Consider the following 19,972-nt stretch of genomic DNA (forward strand, 5'->3'; position numbering starts at 1 on the left):
AGAAGGGGAGGGGGAGGGGGAGGGAAATGGGAGGCTAGGAGGAGGAAACTTTTTTTTCCTTTTTTCAATAATTTTTTTTTATAAACTATGTCTTTAGCCAATATTAACATACATGGGACTAAAGAATGATTCAGGGGTTAAGAGTATATACTGATCTCACAGAGGACCTCAGTTTTGTTCCTAGTATCAATGCTGAATAGCTCACAAACACCTGTAAACCCATGTCCAAGGAACCACAAGACATCTTTTGGTCTTTAGGGATACCCACATTCATGTGCTTATACCTCCACACAGACAAGCACACATATACATAAAATTTTATATTAAGTAAATATATTTTTAGTTTAACAAAAGTAGTCATGCTTTTTCTCAGATGAAACGAACATTTTTCTATGAAGTGAATAAGTTTATAAAACTTAAACATCATAGAAATTCATTTTCTATTCATATTCCACAGTCTAACCTCTGGCCCACATTAACTCATATGTCTCCAAATGCAAAACATTCAATTATCTCCCTATTTCCTAGCCTCAATCTATTACACCATTCATTCGAAGCTGAAAATCTCATATCTCACCGGATAAATGTACAAAACCTAAATTCAGATCAGACAATATGTCAGTAAGGCTGTTGGGGAAAAGTTCCCCTACATCTGTTAACCTGAGAACCCAATGACCCAAATCTCCTTCCTCCCCATTATAAACTAAAGAAAAGACATGTTATAACACTTTGATATTTTTTTTAACTCCAGAATGGAACATAAGAAAACAAGAGGAAGGTAACATCTCCAAAGAACCATGGATATAAGATTAGGGTTTCTAAGAGAGGCATACATGGATCTAATCTCCATAGAAAGTAATAAAAGACAAGATCTCCTGAGTAAATTGGGAGCATGGAGACCATGGGAGAGGGTTGAATGGGAGGAGAGTAGAGAAAAATGTAAAGCTCAATAAAATCAATTTAAAAAACAGAACCCTGGAGAAAAAAAAAACATTGGGGTTTTGAGATGTGTGCCATTTCCATGAGTTCCTAACACTCTCCTTGGGGCTCTTTTTTTTTTTTTAATTTTTATTGAGAAAAAAATGTTTCCGCCTCCTCCCAGCTTTCCATTTCCCTCCCCCCACTCCTCTCCCCCTCCCTCTCCAGTCCAAAGAGCAGTCAAGGTTCCCTGCCCTGTGGAAAGTCCAAGGTCCTCCCCCCTCTGTCCAGGTCTAGGAAGCTGAACATCCAAACTGACTAGGCTCCCACAAAGCCAGCACATGAAGTAGGATCAAAAAAAGAAAAAAAAATTGTCAAAGAAAAAGCAAAGATGAAAATTAAAAAAAAAAAAGATTGTGGACAATGGCCTTTTTCAACTTGAAAGACACTAACTTAATTGCCAGAATCCAAAAGGTAAGCAATTCTCATTGATGAAAATACCTTGCATGTAATAAAACAGCAGAAGACACAATAAAGAGACATTTTTGTTGGTTCCTAAAAAAAAAAAAAAAAAAAAAAAAAAACGTGCCATTGTCCTTGGTTTCTCATCAGCCCTCATTGTTCGCCATGTTCAGAGTCTGGTTTTATCCCATGCTTTTTCAGTCCCAGTCCAGCTGGCCTTGGTGAGCTCCCAATAGATCAGCCCCACTGTCTCAGTGGGTGGGTGCACCCCTCGTGGTCTTCTTCTTTGCTCATGTTCTCCCTCCTTCATCTCCTCATTGGGACCTTGGGAGCTCAGTCCAGTGCTCCAGTGTGGGTCTCTGTCTCTATTTCCATCCATCGCCAGATGAAGGTTCTATGGTGATATGCAAGATATTCATCAGTATGGCTATAGGATAGGGTCATTTCAGGTTCCCTATCCTCAGCTGCCCAAGGAACTAACTGGGGACCTCGGCTTGGGCACCTGGGAGCCACTCTAGGTTCAAGTCTCTTGCCAACCCTAAGGTGGCTCCCTTAACTAAGATACGTGCTTCCCTGCTCCCCTATCCAACCTTCCTTTATCCCAATCATCCTGTTTCCCCAAGTTCCCCCATCCTCCCCTTCTCACTTTTCTCTCCCCATCTCCCCTTACCCCCATCCCACCCCACCCCCAAGATCCCAATTTTTTGCCCGGCAATTTTGTCTACTTCCCATAGCCAGGAGGATAACTATATGTTTTTCTTTGGGTTCACCTTCTTATTTAGCTTCTTTAGGATCACAAATTATAGACTCAGTGACCTTTATTTATGGCTAGAAACCTGCTGCCCACTCTGTCCTCTTTCTTGGAACACTGGAATGAGTTTGTAGAAAGCAGTTTTCTTCTCTGCTTTCTCCTGGAGTCCTTCAGGGTGAAATAACCTCCTTTTAATTTATACTCTTCTGCCCCTTTCTAAGTCTCTCCTCACTCTGTTTAAATGCTCTGACAAATACATCCTACAGAAGAAAGGATTTATTTTGGCTGATTTTTCCAATGGGAGACAGCCTACCATTGGGACAAATACATGGCAGCAAGCATGGAAGCCATAGTGGCAGGAGTAAGGACTAATTAGTCACATTGCCGATATTTTCAGGAAGCAGAGAGTGAACAGGAAGTAGGGATAGGTTAAAAAAAAGTCTCAAGGCCCACCTCACAATTACCCATTTCGTCCAGTGAAGTGCCACTTCCTAGAAATTGCTAACCTTCCTAAACAGTGTCTTCAACTAGAGATCAGATGTTCTAACAGCCTATGGAAATCCAACAGTGCCCTTCACTCCACCAGTATGCTAAAACAACTTTCTCAATAACTTTGTATATTCTTATCTTGGTTACTTTTCTATTGTTGTGACAAAACACCATGGCCAAGTCAATGCTTTGTTATAAAATAAAACATTTGACTGAACTTATGGTTTCTGAGGACAGAGCAAAACATGACTTCAAGAGCAGCTCACAGCTCACATTTGAACCACAAGCAAGAAACAGAAAGAATTCTGGGATTGACCCAAGCCATTTAAGATCTTTTGTTTGTTTGTTTGTTTGTTTTTGTTTTTTTTAAGAGCTGTTAGGCTATTTGTTGTTGTTGTTGTTTTTATTTATTTATTTATTAAAGATTTCTGCCTCCTCCCTGCCACCGCCTCCCATTTTCCCTCCCTCTCCCCCGATCAAGTTCCCCTCCCTCGTCGATGGCTCAGTGGTTAAGAGCATTGCCTTTTAAGATCTTAAAGACTGGCACCCTGTGACACACCTTCTCAAACAAGATCAGACTTCCTAATCCTTCCTGAATAATTTCACCAACTGGGTCCAAGTATTCAAATATATGAGCCTATTGAGGCCATTCTCCTTCAAAACTGTCAGAGTCTTTCAGGAAGATTACTGGTTCCACTCCTTTAGACAAAAGCCACCTCCACAAATCCCAGAGCTAACACTGTCTCCCTTCCATTTTCTTGCCAAAATCCTTGATAGACACTAGACTTAAGTCTCCTAAAGACTCAGATTTTGTTGGGATGAACTTGGGAGGTAAATCCAATCTGCAAAGAGTTTTAGGTTTTCAGGTTTTCTGACTGAGGAGGAATTCAAGTATTAGTACTGGGCTGGCAGAGGCCAGATTTGTTTCGAGCATCCATGAAGTAGGGGGTTGGAGTGGGAGTCATAGCGGCCAGTAACTCCAGCTCTAGTTGGCTGTTAGTATCTCCAACCTCTGCCAGGTAGTGCACACAGCCATACATGCATAAACACATACACATGATTTAAGAATAAAAGAAACTTTCAAAGATTCAACTAAATTAAAATTCTTGACTTTAGGAAATGGTGACAGAATCATAGCTTTAGATCCTCTTGGGGACCATGCTTAGCTTCCCTCTCTGTCATTTGGGAGATTCACTTTAAAATTATAGTGTGTTCAGTACGAAAATATCCAAAGACACTTGTAGCTCATCAACTGGAAATGCCTTCACTAAACGCACTTGCACTGCTTGTAAGTTACACTTTGTACATAACTAAAAGGAAGCTGCCACAGCCTCTTTGCTGTCAGATTAAAAGCACGCCTGTTTCTTTCTGAAACTCCCCAAAAACATTCTCAGTGATCCAGTGAAACAAAATTGGGCTTTCACTACTATTTTCTCCAGTTCTAATGGCTACTAAGACAACGGCCACATTTTCAGTAGCGCTTCACTTTCAGGTGACGAATTTTGTATTAGTTTTCCTTAATCTATTGCAAATTACAAAGAAATCATATGGAGAGACTTAAAGCAGAATACATTTCTTATTTTCTTGATTCTGTGTGTCAGAGTACACACACAGTTTAACTGGTCATGTACTAAGGGGACATATATTAAAAATATTATCTGATGCATTATAAGCACACATTAAAAACATCTTATATACTGAGAGCAACAGCACATTTCTTTGTATCTTTTATTCTACAATTTAAAACTTGCAATCAGACAGTTGAAGGAGACCAGGGGGATACAGATAGGAAGAGTCTAAATATCATTATTTGAAGATGATATGATTGTGCACATAAGTGACCCTAAAATTTTACCAGGAAACTCCTATACTGATAAAAACTTTCAAAAATATGAAAAAATGACCTCAAAATAGCAAGATAAAATATTAAATCACAATATCAGTAGCTTTCCCTCAGAAACAAAGGACAAACTGAGGAAGAATTCAGGGAAACATTACCTTCTACAATAGCCTCAAATAGCATTAAATATCTTAGGGTAACTCTAACCAACCATGTGAAAGACTTCTGTAATAAAAACTTTTAGACATTGAAAAAGATATCAGAAGATGGAAAGATCTCCCATGCTTACAGATCAGAAGGATCAATATAGTAAAAATAGCCATCCTACCAAAAGTAATCTATTGAGTCACTGAAACCCACATCAAAATTCCAACATAATTCTTAACAGATCTTGAAGGATAATTTTCAGCTTCATATGGAAGCACACACACACACACACACACACACACACACACACACAGAGAGATATTCAGGATAGCTAATTATAAGTAACTCAATGTTTTCAAAACATCTGCACAACTCTGTGTCTCAGCAACTAAAACTGATTCCCACACCATAGTTTTCTATGCAGTCTGCTATACCATTAGCCCTACGTCTGCCTGCCCTTTAGGTCATAGGCAAGCACTCTGGAGCTCTCACTTTTTCAGCTATCCTGTCTATTTCTTGCCATGGGTGAAGTCAATGCTCAGCTGCTGGGTCATAAAATCCTCTGATGTGAGTTTCTTCCAGGTCACTCTCCTATTTCACTTTTGCACAGGACATGTTTTACAGAGGCTGTCAAAGTCATGTTTTCATTTGGTGTGAATTGAAAACATAAAATCAGAGGTCTGGCAGTATAAAATTCTACCTTTTTGTTGGTGTAAAATTTAATAAAGCAATACAAGTTTATATTTATTCTGGGCAACAATATGCCACATTTTGAAATTTACTTGTTTGTGGATGAAGAAAATTATATGAAAAATATTCATTCTTTGTATCAGAAGCAGAATAGTATATAAAAAATATGAACTTTAGATGGACAATATTTCAACACCATCTTGACTACTTGATCTTCACAAATGCTAATCCTCTTAGATACAAAAACATTGAAACTTGATTCCGTATGACTACAAAAAGAACTGAGACGACAAAGCTGAAGCTTTTAGCAGGGATCAGGTGTATAGAGGAGAAACACTACACATGTCTCTGACCACTGTTTTACTTATGCATATACCAGATCCATGTGAACATGATAAATATTATACATGCTGCATTGTTAAATATTCCACATATTTTCTGATATTAGTGCCTTGAGGGAAATGGATCAGTTTTAGATAGTAAGAAAACTAACTTCAAGAAGAAGAAAGTTTATTTAAAATAATAGCATCATGGTAATAACTAAATCAACATTTAATCTTTTTAGAATAATTTAAGCATTTTACAAAGAAACTCTGTCAGTTCACATTTACTCTCAACAGATCTCGCAGCCCTCCACAATTACATATTTCCTTATGCTTATCTATGTTTGTCTCTAAAGTAGATGCCTTTTTTGTGTAAGTCATGAAACAAGGTTTTCTGTGTCTTGGCATACCATTTCCTAGGTTCGTGCAAGTGGTAGCATCTATCAGCACTTCATGCATTTAGTTAGTCACTATTTCATTCTGGGATATACATTTGATTTCACTTCTAATTTTTCAGCTTCTTTTCAGGAATAGGTAGAGGTCCGCTGAGGCATGAAAACCCAAAAGGTTCTCTACATGCTGAGTCACAAAGCACGAGGCCCAGGTTCACTGCTTGCCTTTACTCCAGCACCTGCAGTCATAACTAAAGGATCCAGGTAAGAAAATGAACGGAAAAGCATCTAACTGAAAAAGAAGTAAAATTTCCCTTGCTTGCAAATGACATCAAATATACAAAAAGCACTTAAGCCTCCTCCCCAAATACTGTTAAACTAGTGTAGAAATTCAACAACACTGACAAATTTTAAAAATCAGTTGCATTTCTAACAAGGATATATCTAAAAAAATAGGAAAGCAATCTTAGACATAATTGCATCCAAAAATTCCAAAAAACAAACTTGACTAATGAGGTAAAAGATTTGTAGACTTAAGAGTATACTGCATTTATGAAAAAGCTTAAATAAAACACAAACAAGAAAATGTGCTACATACAGCATTTAATATGTGCAGATTTAATATTGTTAAATAATGTATACTGCCAGAAACTATCGGCAGAAACAATAAAAGCCTTTTGCTGCTCTTTCACAAGACAAGGATTTGTCTCTGAGGACCTCCATTAGCAGTTCACAGCCCTCCTAACTTCAGCTCCAGGGATGCAATGCTTTATCCCTGCCTCCACAGGCACCTGCACACACATGGCACATAAACATAAATGGAAAGAAATCATTAAAATAAATGTCTAATTCAGAATAGTAGCTTGCAGAAATATTAATAGCAAACACAATTACCATATCTGTGTGCCATTACAAAAGATCACAATTAGCCAAAACAATATTGATTAAAAAGATAAAACCTGGAGACATCATTTCGACATTAAAATAAAGTTCAAACCCACAGTGGTGAGAAGAGCGTGGTATTTGCACAATGCCTAGCATATAGGGTAATGAAACCAAGAGGAGAGTCAACAAATAATTTCAGAAATTCGAACTCTACAGTAAGTCGATTTTTTGCCTAAAAGTCAAGAATGCGAACTTTTTTATCCAACACATAGTGATGGGGAAATTGGACCCCCAGAGGAAGAAATGAAGTCAGATTCTGATTTTAGACAGAAAAAAAAATCATGTTAGATTTAAAACTTGAACATGAGACACGAACATTTTGAAGTCTTTGAAAACAGAGAAGAAGCTTTGTGACAGTAGTTGTGGTAATAGCTTCACGGACGTGACACTGAGGACAGAAGCGACAAAGCCAGCAACGATGCAGTGAGAAGGCGGCAGACAGAATGGTTTATGCACAACAGATGAAATTACGAACTGTATGGCCAAACCGCGAAAGAAGAAAAACTCTTCTGAGCCAGACAACTGATAAGGAGTTAATCTACAAAATGTGTAAGGGGCTGGAACAATTTCGTGGTTTAAAAAAAAAATGATTGCAAATGGGATAATGACTCCAAGGGACAGTTTTCCATATACAAAACACTTACAGCCAACAAGTACCTGAGAAGCAATGCTGAGAAATCTGAAATTTCTTGCTGTTATGGACTTTGGTCAGGTATGATTCTCAGTGTTTGATCACCATCCACTACAATAAGAAACTTCTCTGATGAAGGCTGTGAGATACATAGATCTATGGCTATAATGATAAGTCATTAAGAGCTGGTTTAATACTATGTCCTTTTAACAGAGAATAGTAGTAACTTCTTACTGTGTAGGACCTATGATCTGCTAACCATAGGTTCTTAGCCTGATAATGAGACCACGTATGGACTTTATCTTGTGTAGTGGGCTTAAATATAATCAGAAAGTAGCTGGTTAACCCCTTGGTGCTCAAGCTGCTAATTCTGTGGAAATTACTTAACCTCTTAAAAACAAATGCTACCACTTTTAAATATATATGTGTGTGTATCAAACATATATATGTACCTCACAACACATGTGTGTATGTGTGTGCCTCACAATACTCATCAGAAACACACACACACACACACACACACACACACATATATATATATATATATATATATATATATATATATATATATATAGTGGATGGTAGTTAATATAAATATATATATTTCACAGGATAAACTTCTATATTTCACAGGATCTTGGAGCAGATTATTTGATTAGAAATTAGACATAGAGAAAGAAGTGCTAGGCATGGGGCAAACAAAGTTAAGATTATCTTTCTATAAGTAAGCTTAAAATTGTACATGCGAATGTAATTAAATCAATAAATTCTTGCTGTGAAATGTTTAAAGTTAAAAGTAGACTACCAGGGACATTGTGTAATTCCTTTGTGGATATCTTCTCAACACTGAGAAAAAAAACACTTTTTTTTTGAAAGACTGAGATGTACTTTCCATTTCAACGTGCTTCAACTAACATGCTTTCTTACTGGCTTTCAATTTCCAGTTGAATCGTCACGTAACTTCAAATCTCATGACACCCTGTACTCAAATAATAAGTTTCGACATTCAAGGGAATCATAGCTTACAATTGTAATTGTAACATGAAATTAACAATCATTCAGAATTGCTTCATCTTAAATTATGTTTATTTCCATAGCTTTTGGTTCAAGGTATTGGATTGTTTATTATAGATCAATTGCGGATTGTCTATCAACAACATGACAAAACAAACAAAAAGTATATATTTGGAATGAATGTAGGTAACTTTAAATCTTGGTTCCAAAAGAAAATGTAACCATTCAATCAGATGGTAGCGAAGACCCAAAAGTTTAAAGAATGCAATAAGAAACAAATTTATAGAGATCACAGGCAACAAGTGAAGAAGATGAAACAGACATCATTCAAGAAACATGCATTTTTTTATAAACCAAATTCAAAAGATTTCTTCTACTAAAATACCTTTCCTTTCCTTGCACTAACTTAACAATCCTTCTAATGTGAAATTTACCATTAAATAATATTACTAATATTTAGGGGCCACAAGGAGTTCCAGAAGATCTCCTTTAGCCTCTGAAAGTGGATTTGTGTGCATGCACACAAACACTTACCTAAAATTGCAACTGATTTGATTTCCCTCATTTGTGTTTTGTGTGGTTTTCCTTGTTACTCTTGTTAATAACTATATTTTACTCTTTCACTGCCTCCTCCTTTGCCTAATATGATGTATTCTGTGCAGCTATGTTTTAGAAAATAAATCTTTCCCCTTGGAATTTTAAAGCAAATATTTTGAATAGATATTTGATTACTCTTAGCAATAAGCCACTACTATCAATTTGTTGATTTTCATTGGAAATATAGTGACAATATAGAATAACTGAAAGTGGTAAACCTTCTTTAAAATTTTCATGTTTTTAGCCTGAATATATTAGATTATTATATAAGCAATAGGCATTTATTTCAAGAAAGCAGTAGGAACTAAATAAGACGTAACATAAACCATCTAAAATGTCACTATACTTCTGATATTTTTCATGGAATTCCATGCTTGTGAATATCCAATACTTTTAAGTAGATTGTACTATTTCTAGTTTGGGAATTTGTTCCACTTATACTTGTGGCATAAAATGTGCAAAATAGTTTTGATAGTTCCAGAGTTTTCCATCAGATATTCCAAATGTTATTTGTTCATTCAATTTAAAAGCACAGTATTGAATAGTCCCTGAGCCATGCTCAAATTAGACAACCATTGTTTACCCCGAAATGTGTCTTTTTGCACCCTTGTACATATCTTGTTAGACTGGTCACTGTTGTGGCGCACAGGTTTTATACTTGGGTAGGACGGCTGATTGCTTTTCTCCATTGAAAGCTTATATAACACTTTCTAATTCTTTGAGAGCTAGTCCTCAGAGAGGAGACTTCAAGGTAAATTCCAGATTGATTCCAAGTCCTGTTCTGAAGAATGTAGTGTCTTTATCAGCAGGGTCTTAGCTTCAAGTTCTGGGAGGCAGCCAAGAGCAACAAGTATCTATAGTGCTTGATTTGGGGTTACATGAAAGGAGTATGTCAGGGGAGAGAAAAGGGTAGAAATGATACAAATCAATACTAGTGTGTGAGATTCTGAAAAAAAACCTTAAAAATTAAAAAAATAAGTTTGGATTATTATTATATAAACACAATTATGATAAAATTTGTAATATGCTCCAAAATAATTAATGATTATTTACTCCACTTTAAGTCCATTTTAAGTATCTTCATAGTTTTGGTCTCAATCTTTGTCTAATTGCTAATTATTTATCTTAAAATACATTTCTAACATTAGTATTCCTATGCCAAAAGCTACTCATATATTTAATTCTTAGTATACTTGAAAAAAAAATTTCTAAAAGTTCATTTTGTTTTTATTATTCTTAGTAGATTTACTGGAAACTCCTTTTTTGACTTTCACAACGTTTAACTCACCTTTAAAATTATTATATTTTTACCTAAAACTTATTCCTATTGTGCTCGTCATTTATACTTCTCAATTTTTCCGTTGTACTTATTATTAAAATGACATTTTATGATCTTAGTTTATTTGTTTAAACTGAAGAATGTTCTTTGAATTTCCTAACAAGTAGCATTTTATCAATCAAGCCACCTCCCAGTCCTAATGAAGAGCTTTTTATATATTAGTGGTTCCTTCCACTGGAATAAAATGTCAGTGTTTTCAATGTTTCTCCTTCCCTCCATTCTAATTTGTGATGTATAGCAGTTTTTAAATTGTATGACCTGATCTTATTATTATTTCTGCAAGTTACTTGTAGCACTGAAATGTCATAAGGTGTTGTTGTAAACTCTAACTATCCTGGTATCTTAGTTTGGAAGTCACTGTGAGTCCTCAGACCCTGACTACATTTGACAATAACTCCTTCATTCTTCCAAGACTTTGTTTCCCTACACACACTCAACAAGATTCATGGCCAGCATCTACATTTGCTTTTGTCTTCACCCTACAGCCATAACATCCTCAAGGGTAGGAACAATGTCATTTACATCTTGACACAAACAGAAATTATGCTTAAGACACCAGTTTACTTAGTGACTTCCAGTAAGCATTTATAATCTACACTTAAACTCATGAGTATAATTGCACTACACTTGTATTATTGCTATAAATGCCTGGTTATGTAGGCACTGTTTAATACCTTTGTCAAAATTATAATTCCCCTGTTTATAATTAAGTTGCCTCTCTAAAAAAAAGTCAGCTCTGTTTTGTGTATTACTAAATCATTACTTAATTTCATTAAATATTAATGTCCATAGAATAAATGAGAATAAATAAATCAAGTAACAAAAATAAAAGGCTACTATAGACCACAAAGCAATAAGATAATTTGAAACTCTTTAAGATTATTTTTTACCCATATCATGAAATGAAACTAGTGATAAAAAATGCCATGAAGAATATTTCTAGCTGCATTCTGAACTCACAATTTTCATACTGAAGTAGCTCAGGCAATCTATTATATTTAAATTGTAAAGTAATCTTCAGTGCAAAGCTAAAGAAGCCTTAATGCAAAAGCATTATACCACAAGCTGCCAATGAATGCTGTTTTATCATGGGCTCATTGTATGTATGAGCTACAAAATAATTCTGGACAGGGGAATAATAAAAACAAATGGAAGACATTTTCAGTTGGATGACCTTTTAGTTCCCAGGCTTAAGTGAGCCTGAATCTGGTTATGCTAAGTAAGTATTGGTACCTGTGAGCACTCTCTCAGTCTACTAAATGCAGTCAATGTCACTCTTTCCCCCTGGGATCTGGAGAATAAACAGGAGCTTTGCAATGGTGCAGAAGTGATTTGATGTCGATGTGTCTGAACAAGTCATTCTAGTGAATTCTCAAGGGTAAAAAGGTACAACCTTGTGGATAAACTATAAAAATGACAAATATTTCCTTAGGGCATTTCATGCTACAGTAGAAAAGTATCTTAATATTTCCAAGGAGTATAGAGAATTCTACATAACTTTCATTGTTTTCTCATGGCAAGTAACGAGAAAACCAAATTGGGCTTATTCATGGTCTTTCATTGAAACCGTAAGATTAACACTTCAATAAATTTATTTTAAGAAACTGACATTCTTACTGAACAGAAGATAGAGTAGTGTATATGAATGGGCCAACATAGCCAACTCAAATCTTGGTTTTAACTCTATATTATGTTAATCATCAGATTATCAGGTATCAGAACTCATGCAGCTACAATTTGTGTATTTTCTTGTTTATAAAATGGTATTTATAAAACTCTTAATAATTCTTTCAACAAGCAATGTAAAACTTCATATAAATTGTAACAGTAAAATATACTGATTAGGTACACATAAAACCAGAGGGTCATTTTCCAATAATTACTCAGTAAATATTTATGAACTAATAAATAAATAAAGACAAGGAATGAAGAAAACATTTGGATTTCCTAATAGCTACTTGGATTTCGATGCTCTTATTTACATTGCATTAGCATTCATTCTGTGTATATTGATCTGAGTAAATGGAGAGCAGTACTTTCAGAACAATAGCATTATTCTACAATGTGAACAATTTTAGAAACAGAAGGAAGACAAAGCTAGAAAAGGAAAGGGAGCCATGACCCACTTACTTTTGCAACTATAAAATAACTTTATCAAGATGAATATATAGCCACCTGAAATGAATACAAAATAATTACTATCAATAACTATTCTAAGTAGTTTTGCTAGTTGGTATTTTACTTACTTCTCAGGGTAGCTGGCTAGTTAGAAAGTCGGGCCCCACTTTCCTAGAGCTCACAATGTTGCCAGACTTCCAATGTGTTTCATGTATCACTTTGCCCTACCTTCAGCCTGACAGGTATGGTGCGATAATTTGAATTTTTATTTATTTATTTATTTATTTATTTATTTATTTATTTATTTATTAATGATTTCTGTCTCTTCCCCGCCACCGCCTCCCATATTCCTCTCCCTCCCCCAATCAACTCCCCCTCTCTTATCAGCCTGTAGAGCAGACCGGATTCCCTGCTCTGTGGGGAGTCCAAAGATCTCCCACCTCCTTCCAGGTCTAGTAAGGTGAACATCCAAACAGCCTAGGCACCCACAAAGCCAGTACGTGCAGTGGGATCAAAACCCAGTGCCATTGTGCAACCACTTTGGAAAGCAGCGTGGCAGTTTCTCAGGAAATTCAGGATCAACCTAACCCTGGACCCAGCAATACCAGTCTTGGGAATATACCCAAGAGAGGCCCTATCATACAACAAAAGTATATGCTCAACTATGTTCATAGCAGCATTATTTGTAATAGCCAGAACCTAGAAACAACCTAGATGCCCTTCAATGGTAATTTGAATTATTAATGTCCCCCGTAGGCTGACATATTTGAACACTTGGTCTCCAGTTAATGGTGATACTTGGAGTGGTTCTAAATCTTTAAAAGATGGGTCATTGGTGAAGGAAATACATCACTGAGGGCAAGCTTAAGAGTTTATAGTCTCCTTGGTGGATGCTCACCTTTGGAGACCTGGATAGAGGTGGGCGGTCCTTGGGCTTCCCACAGGTCAGGGAACCCTGATTGCTCTTCGAGCAGATGAGGGAGGGTGACTTGATCGGGGGAGGGGGAGGGAAATGGGAGGTGGTTGAGGGGAGGAGGCAGAAATCCTTAATAAATAAATAAATAAATAAAAAGAGTTTATAGTCTCATTCTACTTCCAATTTGCTCTCTCTGCAAACAATCTGTGGGTTTCATTTTTAATTGAAGATGTGATCTCTCCATTGTCTACTACTGACATACTTCCCACACCACAATGGATTCTTATCCCTCAGGAACTGTAAGCCAAAATGAACTCTTTCTCCATTAAGTTACTTTTAGTCATATTTTAGCACAGCAACTGAAAAGCTACCAATACATGTGGCATACATGAGCTATTGGTCACAAAGGCACCAAAGTTCCCCAAACAATAAAAGTTACCTTAATTTCAATTGGTAGCCTTGCTACAGACAAGTTTGATGACCTCAGACGGGTGTGTTGTGTTGACACCAAGAAAGGATTGTGACCCTCGCTGTTGTTGTTCAAACAAGTGGCCCCAGATAGCTTGAGCTGTCTTGATTTATACCTTTTCACTGGTTTATTTGCACAGTGTTACAACCAGTTTTTACTCTCTACGTTTCTGAATATGGTTGCAATAATTACCAGTTTGCTCCCTGCCTCTTTTCCCTCCCATCTCCCAACTCTCCCAGGGGTAATTATTACCCTTTTTGAACTCTATCTCTATCGCCAGAGGCATAAGAATTTTGCAATCTTAAAAGGAACTTTTCTAATGAGGCACATCTGTAGGTAGAGCAATCTACCCAGTTGGCAGCATATGCTGTTACAGTATCATGCAAGGTGAGAGATACTTTGATCTCTTGTGGTTAATATTTACATCTGGTAGGGTCTGGGTTCTCATGATCAACTCACCAACCACAACTGGGTTGATCTGTTTTAAATTCTGTACTCCTCTAATGCCTTTGAAGGCATACCGAGTTTTTCCATTTATCCTATAGGCAACATAACCTGAAAACTTGCTCTTAATAATTAGCACTGTTTGTCCCTTGTCCTCATCTATCTCCCCTAACTTCTTGGGGTATTGGCACAGTTATTAAAAATGAGGGATCGGAGGGTTTCTGTAATTCTGCTTCATTCCCTGTTCATTTCTTACTGCAGTTTTCTCAAATGTCTAGGCCAGTCATTTTTATTCATTTCTGATGTCTATACAGGCATCACATTGTTTAAATTTTAACTAGGCCTTCTATGCCCTTCAGTTATCTGCTAGGGGATGGAGAATTATTATCCTCAGAGACGTAGCCAGTAGTGAGTTATTTGTGATCCAGTAGGTAGCTCCAAATCCATGCACATGAAGGTACCACTGGCTTAACTTAATAGGTCACCAAACAAAAAGTTATATTGTTATCCAGGGAGTTGTTGAGGGATTTTGATAGTGGAAGATAAGAAAATGTGAATGATAAATATGACCAGAATGTATTATATGCCTATATGAAATCCCCAAAGAGTAAATTGATTTAAATGAATATAGTTTCTTCTTTCACACACACACACACACACACACACACACACACACACACACACACACACACATAGAATCATGAAAAAATTCAACAAGTTTATTTGAGCAAATAAGGATTCATAGATTAGGCAACTTCAAACAGGAAGTAGTTTTCAACTATGATGAGAGAATACAAGGGCAAGGCTTTACAGAGAGAAACAGAACTAAGCCAAAAGAAAGGTTTGATTGGATATAGTGGTAGAATTGATCTGTTTGGTGTCTCTTGATTAAAAGTTCTTAGATACGCAAGTGTAGATTGACTCTGTAGTCTTTTAATTGGATATACCTTAGCTTCATTTTCCTCTACTACAGATATTTACAAGAAATAGTTCAAGTTAAGTATTCCTAATGCTTTCAAATTAAGTGAGATGAAGGTCATATTCCAGGCCTAATTGATTTTATCTGTTCCTCAAATATGGATTTTACTTTCACTTTCTATTAGAAACCATAAAGTACAAAATTATTCAAAGAATATCCTTTTACCTTGTAGGGATAAGTCCCGCCCCTTAGGGGGCGTGTTCACCTCGGCTAATGTTTACCTATAAATCTGGCGAGCATGCTTGCAGCACTTGCTTCTGCTTTCCTGGTCTCCCCAGGAACGGTGGTTCTGTAAGTCTATTTCTCCATTAAAGATATATATATATATATATATATATATATATATACATTTATACATATATATATATACATTTATACATATATATGTATATATGTGAGTGAAGATATATATTTTTTTTACAATCTATCTGCATTCGTTTATGCCATTACATTACCTTTCATGTCCTACTCATGTGCTCCTTTTTTTAAATCTGGAATTTACCTCTTATCTTTCTCCCTAGAAGAATTATATAAATATCATCCAGAGCAATGCTTATTCCTTGTGGCAAAATTAGTTTCTTATTCATCTGAGTACTATTACATTTTGATTAATTTAATGAGATTAACACATCGAATTTATATTTAAATAAGCTTTGTTATGAACCTTGAAATGTGCTTGCTTAGAGAGCAAGAAATATTTACTATTCCAAGACTTATGATCTGACAAATGAACTAGATAGACAAAAGTGCTTAGACCAATAAAGTAAAACATTGAAAATTTTAAGTGGTATACAAAGAAAATTAAGGTAGTTGGGATAACTGATAAACATGGAGTAGAACATGTGTTTACTGAAAAAAATATATGTTTAAGATTGCTTTGGCAGTGTGATTTTTCTTACTAAATAAATAAAATATTTATTTTTAAAAATCTTATGAAGTTTGGAGAACTAATGTAACAAAGCTGAGTACATTTTGGAATAATTCAAGGGAAGAGGGGAGATTGCTGGTGAAAATGGATCCAACATCTGCCCATCTCTGCTCCCAACCATGTGTTCCTCCAGGCAGGGCAACACCAATACAGCTAACATCTGCCAGATAGTCTATATTAGTGTGAGGATTGTGAGTGAAGATTTTATGTGCCTTTGCCCTTCCCAAGCTATGCAGTCATATGTTATAAGACTATCATGAGTTTAACTTGCAGGTGTCATAATCACTAAGACTCTGACAACAGTGATGTACTAAACAGATAACAAGTAAATATAAAATGTGTCCTTAGTCATGATTACATGGATATATTTAAAAACTAGTCTATTTTTTAAAATTTTACCAAAATTTCAAGTTTTAACTTGGCAATCTAAATATGATTTTAGAACTAAGATATCAAAACAAACAACATTCATTCAAAGAATTATTAACTACACAATGATTGCCTTTCATTCTTTAACTGAGATCATCATATATTTTATTTGCCAGCTAAATGCAATGATTATATAAGCTGGAGGCAATGAAGCTAAAGGAAAATTAAAGGACTCAGGAATGCTTAATGTAGAAAACTGGTATTTAAAAGCATAGAATCAGAACAGAAGAGAACGGAAATATATTGAACACATTAAGATAAAAGGATTGCATATTTTGATAAATTCTAGCTAAAGGTTTCCAAAACTATGTCAAAATGTAGTTTTTATTTCACAAAAGAAGGTCATTGCTTCTTAGAATTAGCACCTTATGTATGTTGTGTGCCTCATTCCAGACTCCTACGTTTGTCAAGAGATATGACCCCCACCATGTGGACAGACTTGCTAGACCATATTTCTTTGTTTGGCAGTTTCTATTTAGAGATGATGGTACTAAACAGAGGGAAATTTTATGTATATTAAATTTTAGCTAGGGAAATTGAGAACTGTGCTGAGTCATGTGATAATCCACTTGAGATAGTCAAAACTCACACACTTCCTGAGTATTCTCTCAAAAATTACTTGATTATTTTGACTGAATTGGAATTACTAACACAACCATGGCCAGATTAACTAGTCACTCCCAATGAAGTTCAATGGGCAAATTCTCTATGAAGAACAAACAAATATAGAAGGAACCAACTTTCCTTCTGTAAGACAAACTGAAAGGAAACCCAGAAAGGGAAACACAAAGATCACACATAGATTTTCAGTACTTCCATCCTTTTTATTGGATGTGCTAGGAATCTCCAGGCATACAACCAACTGTGATTCGGTCTCTAATTAAAAGTTTTAAGAAGATTATGTAATTGAATAATACTTTGACCCTTTTTCCATGTATTAGCTGGAGGAGTCACATCTCTTTTGTCTTGACTCAGTCTGTCCCTTTTATATTAGGATCCTATTAGTTCGCCTTGGGATGAGAGTAACAAAGCTTGGTCAGTTCAATTACCACATTTTGTCCGTGGGTTTTTCTGTCATGCACTTAATGTCTGCTTTCTGCTGGATAAAAGATGCTTAGTGCAAATCCCGCCTTGAAAGGGAACACAAAGAAGTGCCCATTGTCCTGAATTAGTGACAGAATACTTTCCTTCTACCTGCTTCTATCCCTTTGTCTGATTACTCCATTAGTTCCTTTCCTCTGAAGTTTCAAATTTACATATATAAAATGCCACCTTTAAATATAATTAGAATGGACAAATGAGCAGAGCAGAGAGAAGCCTTCTCAGCCACTAATCATCCTGGGAGCTCAATTTGGGAAGTATGGTTAATGAATATGCTAAACAGAAGAACTAATGCACACATTTGTCTGAGAAGCAAAGTAGAAACTAGTTAAGGAATTGGTCTGCATAAGGAAAAAGCTGGTTGTGAGCTACTGAACATCACTGAGCCAATGCCATCTCTTTTCCCTATGCTGAAATTGTCGTAAGAAATGTTGTTACATCAAACCTGTATTTGAGTGAGTGAATTCTTGAAAATGATATATTAGAAGTATGTGAAGCTTTCCTTTTTGTATTGTGCTTCTATATTCAATCTATCACAATGTAGAGTTGTTTTTTAACACTTGAAGTATTTGTTGTTTATATTTAAGTTTCTATGCTTGCAGCAATATGGCTAAATTTCAAATTAGGCTCAGTTGAAAACAAAAATGCAGCAAGGGTGAGAATCACTCTATATCTCCAGAGGCAACACTTACAAACTTCCCATAAGAGACAGCAAGGTGAGAGAGCTAAGACTTGAGAGTGTATTCCTTGAGACAATGCCTCAACAATCTCTCTCTCTCTCTCTCTCTCTCTCTCTCTCTCTCTCTCTCTCTCTCTCTCTCTCTCTCTGTGTGTGTGTGTATGTGTGTGTGTGTGTGTGTGTGTGTGTGTGTGTGTGTGTGTGTGTGTGTGTGTGTGTAATCTTGAGAAAATTAGTAAGCAGGGGAATTTTGTAAGGAATAAATGTTTGACAAAGCCAAAAGTACTTGCGACAGTATCTAATCCCTGACAAATGATTCTTACTTAGCAGGCCAAGTATACCATATCATAAGAAGATGAAGTGATGTTTGAAATGGAGAGATGACAGAAAATTTTTACTAGATCCTCTTGGGATTAACCAATTTGCTCTAAATGGAAAGCTATTACAGAATATAAAGCGCTAAACATTATTTATGCTAAAAGACTTCTGTGTTGAGACGGCTGCAGACTTCTCTATGATTGTAAAGATAAGTCAGTTATTGTAGATGCCATGGGATGTTGATTGGTATCTCTGAGACTTTCAGGTATTACTTCAGTAAACCAGAGATTCAAAGTTCATACAAACTAAAAGCTCAATGTCTGATGTATGTCATAAAATCTATAAATGCCTAATCTTGCTACTTCTCAATCTCTTACTTCAGTTATTCATCACTGAAGGAAAAAATGACAAGTTCGTACCTATAAGCAATGAATAGGTCTGAAGTAGAGAACATGAGTATCTTATTAGTAACTTTCTATCCACTGGCCCAACTCTTCATAGCCCAAAACTCCAGGACAGAGAATATTTAGAAAGAGGAAGGCATGACTTCATTGAAGATTTGACAGGTATGGTAGAAAGAGATACCATCCACTTAAAATTCTTCCCAATAGCTCTGTTGAAAATACATACCAGCGTGTAACCTGGTGTTTGCTGTAATAAGGATAGGGAAACCTGTGGAGATGAACAGATGAAAATAGGAGAAGTAGAGACACGGTGCCCTGGAGGCATTCTGGGGCCATCAATAAGCTTTCTAAAGACACTTTTTAGTCCTCCTACAATCGTGTTCATCATAGCATGGAGTGACAGAAACTTTCAAGTGTGCCAATAGAGAATGTGAAGCCATGCCAATGGTGGGACAGATCCTACAAGAAAGACCTGATCCAGTACAGAGTTCCAGCTTCCAAAGGCAAGGGATAAATTCAGCATCGAGACCCACCTTCCAAGATGAATGAGAGTCAGGACACACATGAAAGACTCTCCTATATCTGTGAGACTAAATAGTTCCACTACCTCATTATACCCACATGGGAATAGCAGGGAGTGAAGGAGAAA

The sequence above is a fragment of the Microtus pennsylvanicus genome, chromosome 14 (genome assembly GCF_037038515.1).
Source record: "Microtus pennsylvanicus isolate mMicPen1 chromosome 14, mMicPen1.hap1, whole genome shotgun sequence".
NCBI lineage: Eukaryota > Metazoa > Chordata > Mammalia > Rodentia > Cricetidae > Microtus > Microtus pennsylvanicus.